Source organism: Pan troglodytes, chromosome 8, assembly GCF_028858775.2.
Source record: "Pan troglodytes isolate AG18354 chromosome 8, NHGRI_mPanTro3-v2.0_pri, whole genome shotgun sequence".
NCBI lineage: Eukaryota > Metazoa > Chordata > Mammalia > Primates > Hominidae > Pan > Pan troglodytes.
Window position 1 is genome coordinate 145,894,712 of NC_072406.2, and position 14,969 is coordinate 145,909,680.

Below are 14,969 nucleotides of genomic sequence, written 5' to 3' on the forward strand. Positions count from 1 at the left end.
CAAGGTAAAGACTTTGAATGATTAGTAGACATTGGAGCCGATGTCTCTATTATTGCTTTAAATCAATGGCCCCAAAATGGCCCAAAGAAAAGGCTTCAGTGGGTATTGTTGGCATAGAGACTGCCTCAGAAGTTTTTCACAGTTCTTTAATTTTGCCATGCCAAGGGTTGGATGGCCAAGAAGGGACAATTCAACCCATTTACACCTATTCCTGTCAATCTATAGGGTAGAGACTTATTACAACAATGGGTTGCTGAAATATCTATTCCTGTGGATCGGTATAGTAATAACAGTAAAGAAATGATGAGAAAAATGGGATATCTCCTGGGGAAAGTACTAGGAAAAAATGAAAATGGCCAACCAGAACCTTTAGAATTAAAAGGGCACACAGATCGAACTGGATTACGGTATCATTTTTAGGAGAGGCCATTGCTGAGCCTCTGGCTCCCATTCCTCTTGTTTGGTTAGCTGCCAAACCAGTTTGGGTAGAGCAGTGGCTGCTGAAACAGGAAAAACTGGAGGCTTTAAAAGAATTGGTGCAGGAACAATTGCAAAAGGGACACATAGAGCCTACTTTCTCTCCTTGTAATTCTCTTGTGCTTGTTATTAAGAAAAAATCAGGTAAATGGAAAATGTTAACAGCTTTAAGGGCTATTAATGCTGTAATTCAACCCACGGGCATCCTGCAACCAGGGCTGCCTTCCCCAACTATGATTCCTAGATACTGGCCTCTCATAGTGATAGATTTAAAAGATTGCTTCTTTACTGTTCCTTTAGCTACCCAAGATTATGAAAAATTTGCTTTTACTGTTCCTGCTGTAAATAACAAAGAACTAGTGGACAGATACCATTGGAAGGTATTACCAGAAAGCATGTTAAGTAGCCCAACTCTTTGTCAAACTTATGTGAGACAAGCTATTAAGCCAGTTAGAGAACAATTTTTAAAATGTGATAGTATCCATTACATGGATATTTTATGTGCAGCTGAAACTAGGGAGGAATTAATGTTATGCTACAAACAATTAGAAAAGGCTGTAATGGCAATAGGGTTAATCATAGCCCCTGATAAAATCCAAACTTCTACCCCCTTTCAATATTTAGTAGTGAAGGTAGAATAAAGTTATATTAAGCCTCAAAAGGTTCAAATTCAAAGAGATAATTTAAAAACTCTAAATGGTTTTCAAAAATTTTTAGGAGATATTAATTGGATTCGTCCCACATTAGGCATTTCTACTTATGGTATGTCTCACCTCTTTGCTACCTTACAAAGTGATTCTGAGCTTAATAGTAAATGCTCTGTATCCAAAGAAGCATTAGAAGAACTTCAATTAATTGAAGAAAAAGCACAGGTGAAACGAATTGACCCTACACAGCCATTACAGTTTTTAGTTTTTCCCACTAAACGTTCACCTACAGGAGTTATTGTTCAACAGAATGATCTGGTTGAGTGGCTTTTTCTACTTCACAATGCAACTAAAACGCTCACCCTGTACTTAGATCAAATTGCTTTACTAGTAGGACAAGCAAGGCTGCACACAACAGAGTTAATGGGATATAATCCAAATCGGATTATAGTTTCATTAAACAAACAACAAATTCAGCAAGCTTATATTAATTCCCAGGAATGGCAAGTTAATTTGGCTGGTTTTATTGGTGTTCTTGATAGACATTATCCTAAATTCAAAATATTCCAGTTTCTTAAGTTAACATCATGGATATTGCCTTCCATTACTCAAAAAGCCCCTATTGAAGGGGCCATTACTGTTTTTACTGATGGGTTTGGTAATGGAAAAGACTCATTTGTAGGACCTCAACAACAAGTTTTTCAAACTGGCTTCACATCTGCTCAATGGGCTGAACTTATGGCTGTAATTATGGTGTTAAAAACCTTTAAACAGCCAGTTAATATTGTTTCTGATTCAGCTTATGTGATACAAGCCACACAAAATATTGAATGTGCTTTAATTTGCAATGTGACTGATGAACAACTTAATCTTTTATTTCATTCTTTATAGCAAGCAGTACAACAAAGACACTCCCCTTTCTATATCACTCACATAAGAGCACACGTTAACCTCCCAGGCCCTTTGACTAAACTTAATCAAAGGGCAGATGCACTGGTTTCTGCAGCTTTTGATGATGCACAGACATTCCATTCTTTAGCCCATCTTAATGCCACAGGTCTGAGAAAAATATATAATTTATCATGGAAACAGGCTAAGGAAACTGCTCTGCCTGTCAAGTTTTACATCTACCACATCAAGGAGCAGGAGTTAACCCTAAAGGTTTATCTCCAAATTCCATCTGGCAGATGGATGTAACACATGTTCCCACCTTTGGAAAATTGTCTTTTGTTCATGTTTCAGTAGATACTTATTCACATTTTATCTGGGCCACATGTCAAACAGGGAAGCTACAGCTCATGTTAAAAGACATCTTTTATCTTGCTTTGCAGTTATGGGAATTCCAAAAAAAATAAAAACTGATAATGGCCCAGGGTATTGCAGTAAAGCCACGACTGCATTTTTTCAACAGTGGAATATTACTTATACTACAGGAATTCCATGAAACTCACAAGGACAAGCAATAGTTGAAAGAGCTAATCATACCTTAAAAACTCAAATACAAAAACAAAAAGGGGGAAATCAGACATATAAATCCCCACATATGCAATTACACTTAGCTTTATTTTAAATTTACAAAAAGATCAACCCATGACTGCAGCTGAACAACATCTGACAGGACAAAAGGAAAATAAAAGGCTGGACAAGATATATGGTGGAGGGATGCACATACAAAAAGGTGGGAAAAAGGAAAAATAATTACATGGGGAAGAGGATTCGCTTGTGTCTCTCCAGGTGACAATCAGTTGTCTGTGTGGGTGCCCACCAAACATCTGAAGATCCATCATGAGCCACACCAGGAAGAGAGGACCCTGGGACAAGCCAGAGCTCCCTATACAAGTGATGGCATGAATGAACATCTCAGAGACAAAGAAAAAGACTGCGAATACTCGCCAGGTGGATCTTCCAACATGGGGCCAAGTCAAACTGGCACAGATGGCAGAGGCCAACCTCAGAGCACAGAACAAACCAAAAACAACTAGTAAGTTAAAGGTGGCCATGCTGGCAGTACTGTCTGTGGCAGACCTTTTGGATTCAAAGTTGTGTCCAGCCACCTTTTATGTTAGCAATAGGAAATGTTACTCTTGACATAAATACCCATTCTATCACATGCCCCGAATGTCACTTGTTTAGTTGCATTAACTCAACCCTTGATAAAAATCAAACTTTCTTGTTAATTAGAGCCAGAGAAGGAGTTTGGATCCCTGTGTCTCTAAATAGACCACGGGATGCATCACCATCCATTCATATTGTAACTGAGATTCTTAAAAACCTGTTATCCCATTCAAAAAGATTCATAGTTGCTCTTGTATTTGCTATAATTGGCCTCATTGCTGTTACCACTACTGCTGCAGTAGCTGGTGTGGCTTTACACTCATCTGTGCAGACTGTTGAATTTGTTGATAAATGGCAAAAGAATTCTACGAAATTATGGAACTCTCAAGCCCAAATAGATCAAAAGATAGTCAAATCAGTGATCTCTGTCAGACAGTAATTTGGATGGGGGATCACATCCTAAGTTTAGAAACTAGAATTCAAATGCATTGTGGTTGGAATATATCCGATTTTTGCATTACTCCTCATAGTTACGAGACAGAACACCAATGGGAAAGAATTAAACGCCATCTAGAGGTCAGAGAGGAAAATCTCACCTTCAATATTGTAAAACTGAAAGAGCAGGTTTTTGAAGTCTCTCAGGCTCACTTGGCCCTGCTCCCTGGCACTGATATTTTAAACAAGGCAGCTGATGAGTTGTCTGCAATCTATCCTCTTAAATGGATTAAGACCATTGGAAACTCCACACTTGTAAACTTTGTTCTAGTAACTGTGTGGTTGTGCTGTCTCCTTTTAGTCTGCAGATGTGGAAGCTGCCTCTGGACAGGAAGCCCCTCTAGAGAACAAGCAATGATAGCTGTGGCAGTTTTGCAAAAATAAAAGGGAGACATGTTGGTAGAAGAGCTGAGGCAGGACTAGCTTGTCTGTCATAATGTAAAAGAGTCTTGGAACATGTCCTGGGTCCAGGGTCTAAACCCCCTCATGGCCTTTGGAACACCAAGCTCTGTGCCAAAGGGTGGAAGGCTGCCCTGTGGCACCACAATCTAAGCTCAGGGCATAAAACCCCTTGTGGCTTTGATGGAATCCAGGGCTCAGACCATAAAACCCCTCGTGGCCTTTTGAATGTGCACCGACTTGCTGGCTCCTTGCTTCTTGCTCTCCCAGGATCGTAAATTGATTGTATCTTTAGTTGGAAGAACATGTTCTCCATTATCTCACGTAGCAGAGCATGTTCCATGTGCTTCAAAGAAAATGCTAAACTGTCACAGCTACGCTTGATGCACCACTACCTTTCTACCCCCACATCCGCACGTCCTCACCACCTGCTTCTTTGTTTGATCACCAATAAATAGTGTGGGCTCCCAGAGCTCAGGGCCTTCACTGCCTCCATACTAGCATTGGCCCCCTGGACCAACCTTATGCACTCTTAGCCTTTTCTCATTCCTTTGACTCTGCCAGACTTTGTAGCCACCATGGCCTGGTGTTGGGTCTGATCACCTGTAGGGAAAAGAAAAAGAGATCAGATTGTCACTGTGTCTATGTAGAAAGGAAAGCCATAAGAGACTCCATTTTGAAAAAGAGCTGTACTTTAAACAGTTGCTTTGCTGAGATGTTGTTAATTTGTAGTTTTGTCCCAGCCACTTTGCCCCAGCCACTTTGACCCAACCACTTTGATCCAATCTGGAGCTCACAAAAACATGTGTTGTATGAAATCAAGGTTCAAGGGATCTAGGGTTGTGCAGGACGTGCCTTATTAACAAAGTGTTTACTAGCAGTATACTTGGTAAAAGTCATTGCTATTCTCTAGTCTCAATAAACCAGGGGCACAATACACTGCGGAAAGCCACAGGGACCTCTGCCCTTGAAAGTTGGGTATTGTCCAAAGTTTCTCCCTATGTGATAGTCTGAAATATGGCCTCATGGGATGAGAAAGACCTGACTGTCCCCCAGCCTGACTCCCATAAAGGGTCTGTGCCGAGGTGGATTAGTAAAAGAGGAAAGCCTCTTGCAGTTGAGATAGAGGAAGGCCACTGTCTCCTGCCTGCCCCTGGGAACTGAATGTCTTGGTATAAAACCCGATTGTACATTTGTTCAATTCTGAGATAGGAGAAAAACTGTCCTATGGTGGGAGGTGAGACATGTTTGCAGCAATGCTGCCTTGTTATTCTTTACTCCGCTGAGATGTTTGGGTGGAGAGAAACATAAATCTGGCCTACGTGCACATCCAGGCATAGTACCTTCCCTTGAACTTAATTATGACATAGATTCTTTTGCTCACATGTTTTTTGCTGACCTTCTCCTTATTATCACCCTGCTCTCCTACTACATTCCTTTTTGCTGAAATAATGAAAATAATAATCAATAAAAACTGAGGCAACTCAGAGACCGGTGCTGGTGCAGGTCCTTGGTGTGCTGAGTGCCGGTCCCCTGGGCCCACTGTTGTTTCTCTATACTTTGTCTCTGTCTTATTTCTTTTCTCAGTCTCTCGTCCTACCCAATGAGAAATACCCACAGGTGTGGAGGGGCAGGCCACCCCTTCAATCACCCCAGCAGATGGCTTCACCAGATATAGGATTTAGCATTGACAGATCTTTTCTTTCAGCAGTAAAAACTGTTGTTCCTCATTCACTCCTGCAGCAGAGCTGTCCAGCATCCACATGCCCCCTCCACCTGGGCCTGATAATGCTGGTGACCCCACCCATTCCAGTGGCAGAGCCACCATGTGCCTTCTTGCCCCCTTCCCCCTTGTGCTCAAGGACTTGCCCACCCAGCAGCCTCTGCCCCAAGAAAAGACATGCCATATCCCCCCAAAACACCTACAATCTAGGCCACTCAGGCATTTGCAGACACTGCTGACATTGAACACAGTAGAAGAAGTCTTACAGAGACTACACTACTGTGCCCACTCAGAACCAAAGCCAAAACACCCTATCCAATCAACATTATAGGATACATCTGCAGGAAAAATGCTTTCTCTATGAAAGCTACTCCATAAAATAAGAAAGCAACCATTCCATGAAATATGCAGACACCAATGTAGAAACATGAAAAGATACACGAAAAAGTAAGGAAACATGACACCTTAAAGGGAACACAATTCTCTCTCTAGTAGCAGACCCCTAAGAAAAGAAAATCTACAAAATGCATGAAAAGTAATTCAAAATAATGATCTCACAGAAACTCAGCAAGAAACAATGCAATATAAAGAGGCAATTCAATAAAACCAGAAAAACAATTCCTAATATGGAGAAATTCAACAAAGAGATAGATGTCATAAAGTGAACAAAAGTCTCATAACTGAAGAATTCAATTAATGAAATAGACATACAATCAAGAACTTCAACAATAGACTAGACTAAGCATGAGAAATAATTCCTGACTTTGAAGAAGACAGATCTTTTGAAATAACCTTCTCAGACAAAAAAATGAGTTTTAAAAATGAAAAAAGCCTATGGGACTTATGGGACAAGATTAGGCTAATAAATATTCACTTTATGGAAGGTCAAGAAGATGAAGACATGGAAAAAAGGGATAGAAAACCCATTTATGGAAATAATAACTGAAAACTTCTCATGTCTAGGGAGAGATATGAACATCCAGATACAAGAAGTTCAAATATCTCCAAATAGATTCAATACAAAAAGGTCCTCTCCAAGGTACATTATAGTCACATTGTCAGAAGTCAAAGAGAAATAGAAACTTCTAGAAACAGCAAAAGTATTGAGTAATATATAAAGGAATGTCAATAAGACTAACAGTAGATTTTTCATCAGAAACTTTGCAGTCCAGGAGAGAATGGCATGATATGTTCAAAGTGCTGAAGGAAAAAAACCTGGCCAGCAAGAATATTATAGCCAGCAAATCTGTCCTTCAGAAATGAAGGAGAAATAGTCTTTTCTAGACAAGCAAACCTTGATCATCATACTAGCTCAGCCCTACAAGAAATGCTTAAGGGAGTCCTACATCTAGAAGTGAAAGGATCTTAACCACCATGATAAAATCTCACAAAAGAATAAAAATCATTAGGAAATCAGATACACAAATGAGAATGAGAAAGAAATCAAATCTTATCACTACAAAAACCCACCAAACTGCAAAGATAAACCATAAGAGAGGAAGAAAGGAAAAAAGGATATAGAAAATGACAACCAAACAATTAACAAAATCACTTGAGTAAGTTCACATCTATCAATAACAACCTTGAATGTGAACAGTTTAAATTCCCTGATTAAAAGATCTAGAATGGCTGAATGGATTAAAAAATAAGACTCAACTATATGCTGACTATAAGAAACTCACTGTACCTGTGAAGACACATGTGGATGGAAAGTAAAGGAATGAAAAAATACATTACATGCAAATGAAAAAAAATGAACAGAAGAAGCTATATTTACAACAGATAAAGCAGAATTTAAGACAAAAAAATAAAAAGAGACAAGGTGATTAAATAATGGCAAAGGGCTCAACTCAGCAAGAGGATATAGCAGTTGTAAATATAGGTGCTCCCAACACCAGAGAACCCAGATATATAAAGCTAATATTGTTTGAGCTAACAGGAGAGCTAGATCCCAATATAATAATTGTTTGGGATTTCAGTACCCCATTCTCAGCATTGGACAGATAGTGTAGACAGAAAATCAATAAATAAACATTGGACTTAAACTGTACTATAGACCAAATGGACCTAACAAACATTTATAGAACATTTTACCCAACAGCTGCAGAACACACATTCTTCTCATCAGTGCATAAAACATTCTCCAGGATAGGCCATATGTTATGTCACAAAACAAGTCTTAACAGCTTTTTAAAAATAAAAATCATATCAAGTATCTTCTCAGACTACAGTGAAACTAGAAATCAACACCAAGAATAACTTTGGAAACTATACAAATACCCAGAAATTAAACAACATGCTCCTGAATGACCATGGAGTCAATGAAGAAATTAAGAAGACAATAAAAAATTTCTTGAAACAAATAAAAATAGAAACACAACATACCAAAACCTATAGGATACAGCAAAAGCTGTACTCAGAAGGAAGTTTATGACAATAAACATCTACAACAAGAAAGAGAAAACTTCAAATAAGCAATCTAACGTTGCACCTCAAGGGACATAGGAAAGCAAGAGCAAAACAAACCGAAGATTAGTAGCAAGAAATAAATAATAAAATTGAGAGCAGAACTAAATGAAATAGAGACTAAAAAAGAATGCAAAAGATCAACACAGTAAAGTCAGGTTTTTGAAAAGATTATCAAAATTAACACATCACTAGCTAGACTAAGAAAAATAAAGATGACTCCAACAAATAAAATTAGAAATAAAAAAGGAGACAGTATAACTCATACCACAGAAATACAAAGAAACATCAGACATCATTAAGGACAACTATATGCCAACAAGTTGGAAAACCTAGAGAAAATGGATAAACTCCTGGATACATATAACTTACCAAGATCCAACCAAGAAGAAATACAAAACCTGAACAGGCTGTTAATGAGTAATGAGATTTGAATCAGTAATAAAAAGTCCCCCAACAAAGAAAAGACCAGGACTGCGTGGCTTCACAGCAGAATTCTATCAATCTTTTAAAAAGAAAAAAATACTCTTCTCAAACTATTCCAGAAACTCAAAGGGCGGAAATTTGTTCAAACTCATTCTATGAGGCCAGCATTACTCTGACACCAAAACCAGACAAGGACATAACCAAAAAAGAAAACTATAGGCCAATATCCCTGGTGAAAATAGGTGTAAAAATTCTCAACAAAATACTAACAAACCAAATCCAACAGCATATCAAAAAGATTATACACCACGATCAAGTGGGATTTATTTCAGGAATGCAAGGATAGTTCAATATATGAAAATCAATAAATGTGGTATGTCACAAAAGCAGAATGGACAAAAACCATATGATCATTTTAAGAGAGGCAGAAAAAGCATTTAATCAAATTATCCCTTCATGATAAATATTAAGAAATTAGATATAGAAGGAATGTACCTTAATACAAAAAAGGCCATATATGACAAACCCACAGCCAACATCATACTGAATGGGGGGAAAGTAGAAAGATTTTCTTTAAGAACTGGAACAAGACAAGGATGTCTACTTTCAACACTCTTGTTCAATATAGTACTGAAGGTTCTAGCCAGAGCAATTAAACAAAAGAAATAAAAGGCATCCAAATTGGAAATGAGGAAGTCAAATTGTACCTGTTTGCAGATGACATGATTTTACATATAGAAAAACCTTAAGACTCCACCCAAAACTCTTAGTACTGATAAATACATTCAGTAAAGTTGCAGAATACAAAATCGACACAGAAATCAATAGCATTTCTATACAACAATAACACACTACCTAAAAAAGAAGTTAAGAAAGCATTCCCATTTACAGTAGCTGCAAACCCCCACCCCCAGTAATAAATTTAACCAAGGAGGTGAAAGATCTCTACAACGAAAACTACAAAACACAGGTGTAAGAAATTGAGCATGACACGAAAGAAAGAAAAGATATCCTATGTTCATGAATTAGAAGAATTAATATTGTCCAAATAACCATATTATCCACACAATCTGTAGATTCAATGCAATTCCTATCAAAATATAAATTACATTCTTCACTGAAATAGAAAACATATCCTAAAATTCATATTAAACCGCAAAGATCCTGAATAGCTAAAGCAATCCTGACCAAAAAGAGCAGTTAGAGGAATCACACTACCTAACTTCAAAACATACTACAAAGCTATACTAACCAAAACAGCAGGATACTGGTATGAAAACAGACAACACTGGGCAATGGAACAAAATGCAGAACCCATAAACAAATCCACATAGTTACAGACCTAACTGACTTTTGACAAAGGTGCCAAGAACACACTTGGGGAAAGTACACCCTCTACAATAAATGGTGCTGGGAAAACTGGATATTCATATGCAGAAAATAAAACTAGGCCTCTGTCTTTCACCATATAAAGATCAACTCAAAATGGATTAAAGACTTAAATGTAAGATCCAAACTATAATACCACCAGAAGAAAATATAGGGGAAATGTGTCAGGACATTGGTCTGGGCAAAGATTTTATGAATAAAACTTCAGAAGCACTGGTAATGAAAGCAAAAATGGACAAATGGGCACATATCAAACTAAAGTCCCTCTGCACAGCACAGGAAACAAACAAGGTGACAACCTACAGAATGGGAGAAAATATTTGCAAATTACGCATCTGACCAGGAGTGAATAATCAGAATATATAAGAAATTCAAATAATTCAATAGCAAAAAAAAATCAAATCGATTAAAAAATGGATGAAAGTTTCTGAATAGGCATTTCTCAATAGAAAACATTTAAAGAGCCAAAATATATGGAAAAAAGCTCAGCATCACTAATTACCAGAGAAATGCAAATTGAAACCACAATAAGATATCATCTCACCCAAGTTTGAAAGGCTTTTATCTAAAAGACAAATAGTAACAAATGCTGGTGAGAATGTAGAGAAACAATAAGACTGACACACTGTTGGTGGGAATGTAAATTAGTACAGCCATTATGGAAAACAGTATGGGGTTTCCTCAAAAAAAATAAACATAGAACGACCATATGATCCAGCAATCCCACTACTGGGTATTCAACCAAAGGAAGGAAAATCAGTGAATTGAAGAGATATCTGCACCCCCATGTACACTGCAGCACTATTCACAATAGACAAGACATGGAATCAACCTAAGTATTGATGAATAGATAACTATATAAAGGAAATGTAATATATATACACAATGGAATACTATTAAGCCGCAAAAAAGAATGAAATAGGCTGGGCATGATGGCTAACACTTGTAATCCCAGCACTTTGGGAGGCCAAGACCAGTGGATCACTTGAGTCCTGGAGTTTGAGACCAGCCTGGGCAACATGGTGAAACCCCATTTCTACAAAAAATACAAACAAATTAGCTGGGGGTGGTGGCATGCACCTGTGGTCCCAGCTACTCAGGAGGCTGAGGTGGGGGTATTGCTTGAGTCCAGGAGGCAGAGGTTGCAGTGAGCCAAGATTGTCCACTCCAGCCTGGGCAACAGAATGAGACCCTGGGGGTGTCTCAAGAAAAAAATAATGAAATAAATAAACTGTAATCCCAGCACATTGGGAGGCCAAGGCAGATGGATCACCTGAGGTCAGGAGTTCAAGACCAGCCTGGCCAACATGGTGAAACTCCATCTCTACTAAAAATACAAAAATTAGCTGGGTGTGGTGCCATGCATCTGTAATCCCAGCTACTCTGGAGGCTGAGACAGAAGTATAGCTTGAACCCGGGAGGCGGAAGTTGCAGTGAGCTGAGACTGTGCCATTGCACTCCAGCCTGGGCAACAAGAATGAAACTCCATCTCAAAAAACAAAAAAAATCCATTAGTGGCAGCGTGTGTGTGTGTGTGACATTATATTAAGTGAAATAAATCAGGTACAAAAACATCAATACTGCAATAATGCTAGTTCTCACTCATATGTCGGGACTAAGAAATTGACCTCATGTTAGTAGAGTAGAATTAGAGTTACTAGAGACTGGTAAGGGTTAGGGGAGAAGCAGATAGGGAGAGGTTGTTTAATGAATACAAAGTTACAGAGGAATAAGTTCCAGTTTTCTATAGCTCTGTAGTGTGACTATAATTCACAATAACTTGTTTTGTATTTTCAAATAACTAGAAGAGAGGATCTTGAATGTTCCCAACAGATAAATGATAAATGTTTGAGGTGATGGGTTTGCTAGTTACCCTGATTTGATCATTATGCATTGCACACATGTATCAAAATATCACTATCCCATAAATATGTACAATTCTTACATGTCAATTAAAAATAAGCCACTTCCTGCTTGCTTCCATTTCAGACAAGAAATTAGCTGTAATTCACATTACTATTTTGTATAGTCAATGCATCCTTTCTGTCTGGCTGTTTTTAGGATTTTTTTCCTTTAGTTTCCAAAACTTTAATTATGATGTGTCTTGGTGTGAATGTCTTTGAATTCATCTTATTTGGGATTTGCTCAGCTTCTTGAATCTGTAGTTTTGTGCCTTTCTCCATATTTGGAGAATTTTCAGTAATTGTTACTTTAAATACATTTTCAGCCCCACACGCTCTTGTCTTTCCCGAATTTCTCATGATACAAAGATTATCATTGTCCCACAGATCCCCGAGGCTCTATGAATTTTTCTATTTTCTCTGTTGTTTGCATTGTGTAAATTCTATTGATGTATCATCAAGTTCACTGGTGCCATCCTCTGTCATTTCCATTCTATTAGTCCGTTCATTGAGTTTTTAACATTTCAGTTATTATATTTTCAGTTCTATAATATTCATTTATTTTAAAAACAACTTAATTGAGGTTCATATATCATAAATGCACTCTTTTAAAGTGTGTGATGCAGAGGATTTTAGTATATTCAGGATTATGCAACCATCACCACTAGCTAATTTCAGAATATTTTCATCACCTGAAAAAGAAATCCTGTAGCTGGCTGTGGTGGCTCACACCTGTAATCTCAGCACTTTGGGAGGCCAAGGTGGGAGGGTCCGATGAGGCCAGGAGTTTGAGACCAGCCTGGGTACATAGCAAGGCTTTCCATCTCTACAAAAAATTTTAAAAATTAGCCAGACATGGTGGCATGCACCTATAGTCCCAGTTACTCAGGAGGCTAAGGTAGGAAGATCACTTGAGGCCAGGAAGTTGAGGCTGCAGTGAGCTACGATCATGCCACTGCACTCCAACCTGGACGGGAAAGAGACTCTGTCCCCCAATAAATAAATAAATATATAAATAAAATAAAAATAAGAAAAACACTATACTATTTTCAGTCATTTTCTCTTTCCTCCTCCTCTAGCCCCTGGAAACCATGAATCTAATTTCCTTTTCTATTGATTTGCCTATTCTGGAAATCTCATATGAATGGAATCCTACCCAGTATGTGGTCTTTTACGTCTGGCTTCTCTCACTGAACATGTTTTCAAGGTTGACGCACATCCAGCCTGTGTGGGTGCCTTGTTCCCTTTCTATGGCTGAGTGACATTCCATAATGTGGACATACCGCATTTTGTTTATCCATTTATCAGTTGATGCACACGTGAGCTGTTTTCATCTTTATTATGAATAATGCTGCATGGACATTCATGTAGAGATTTTTGTGTGGACATAAGTTTACATTCCTCTTAGATATGTACCCAAGAGTGGAACTGCCCCTCCTGGGCTCAAGTGGTATCTTCCAGGAATATCTCTAACATTTTGACAAACTGCCAAACTTTCTCAAAACAGTTCCAACATTTTCCAATCTACCAGCAAAATCTGAGAGTTCCCATTTCTCCACATCCTTACCACTGTTTCATTTTGTTTTTAAGACAAAGTCTTGCTCTGTCACCCAGGCTAGAGTGCAGTGGTGCAATCTCAGCCCACTGCAACCTCCACCTCCTGGGTTCAAGCAATTCTCCTGTCTCAGCCTCCTGAGTAGTTGGGACTACAGGTGAGTGACATCATGCCCGGCTAATTTTTGTATTTTTAGTAGAGATGCGGTTTCACCATATTGGCCAGGGTGCTCTCGAACTCCTGACCTTAGATGATCTGCCTGCCTCAGCTCCCCAAAGTGCTAGGATTACAGGCGTGAGCCACCACGCCTAGCCTGTTTCATTTTTATAACTTCTATTTCTTTGCTGAGATTTCTATTCTATTTTTCCATTTATTTCAAGAGGATTTGCAATTTGTTCTGGAAATATTTTTATGATGCCTATTTCAAAATCCTTGTCAGATAATTCTGACACCAAAATCTTCCTGGTGCTGGCCTCAGATGATTATCTGTTACTGAAATGGTCGTGTCCCTGGGTCTTCATATGATGAGTGATTCTTAACTATATCTTCTCTCAAGGGTTTTGGTTCCAACGACAGTTCAGTTCTCAGAGTTCTTGCAAAGCTCTTCTGTGTCATTCTTCTGGTGCTGCTGGGACTCCCACTCAAACCCTAATCTTACCCCTACCCCTACCCTTAACTCTGCTAGTGCCATCTGCCAGCACAGAGGATGCCTCCCTGGCTGTCTGGGGCCACTGCCTTCTGTGGTGGTGGCACGGCTGAAGCCGACAGGCCCAGGTGGAGGGCAGAGACGCAGGGCTTCACTGATGCTGTGCTGTCGGCAGCTTGGACCACCTGCCTGATGTTTGGGTCTACTCCCATCCCAGCTATCAGTGTGGGAAGAAACCCACTGCCTGCACCCTCCCCATGTCTGGTGATGCTCAGGCCAGCAAGGCATTGGCTGCTCTGCTCACGGATGAGAGGCAGAGCTGCTGATTCACTCTGGAAAGGCTGTGGCTGTCCCCATTGGCCCCAGGAGGTCCTTGGCAGCTCCCACTTCTGTATATGTGACTCTGGGCTGTGACCTATGCCATTGCCTCAGCTAAGCAGCGAGAGCTTGCTGAAGCCCAGAGGGCTGTGGGACCATGAAGGCAGCTCTCTGGACCCTGGGACTCGGGCCCCTTCTTCTCAGTCTCTGGGGAGTCCCCATTGGTAGGTTTCTCCTCTCTTCATCCATGGAACTTTCTGGAGGCAGCAGCTCTGTTGATGCCCAGGCCCCGGAGCATGAGGGTCCCTGTAGTGACCTGCCGTCTGCCTGGGTCTCACTCAGCCCAGAGTGGGTGGGACATGCTGGGGCAGGAGGGAGGTGACTCCACATGGCCGGATCCCTGTGACCTCAGGGCCCCCAGACCCTAGCCCCACTTCTCGGAACCCAGGGTTCAGGGCTGGGTCAGGCCCTG

At 39.6% G+C, this 14,969-nt stretch overlaps 1 long non-coding RNA gene across 3 annotated transcripts in view; it reads right to left on the bottom strand.

The window, feature by feature from the left end:
• The window catches only part of LOC107976215 (uncharacterized), a 97,841-nt gene that overhangs the window by 35,473 nt on the left and 47,399 nt on the right, over window positions 1–14,969 (bottom strand). For 2 of the 3 annotated variants that reach the window (XR_008537523.2, XR_008537519.2), the window contains exon 5: window positions 2,669–4,676. This is a non-coding gene — a long non-coding RNA (uncharacterized LOC107976215). Of the gene's footprint in view, window positions 1–2,668; window positions 4,677–14,969 lie in introns of those variants that run through there. The other variant, XR_008537521.2, reaches the window with a different exon arrangement.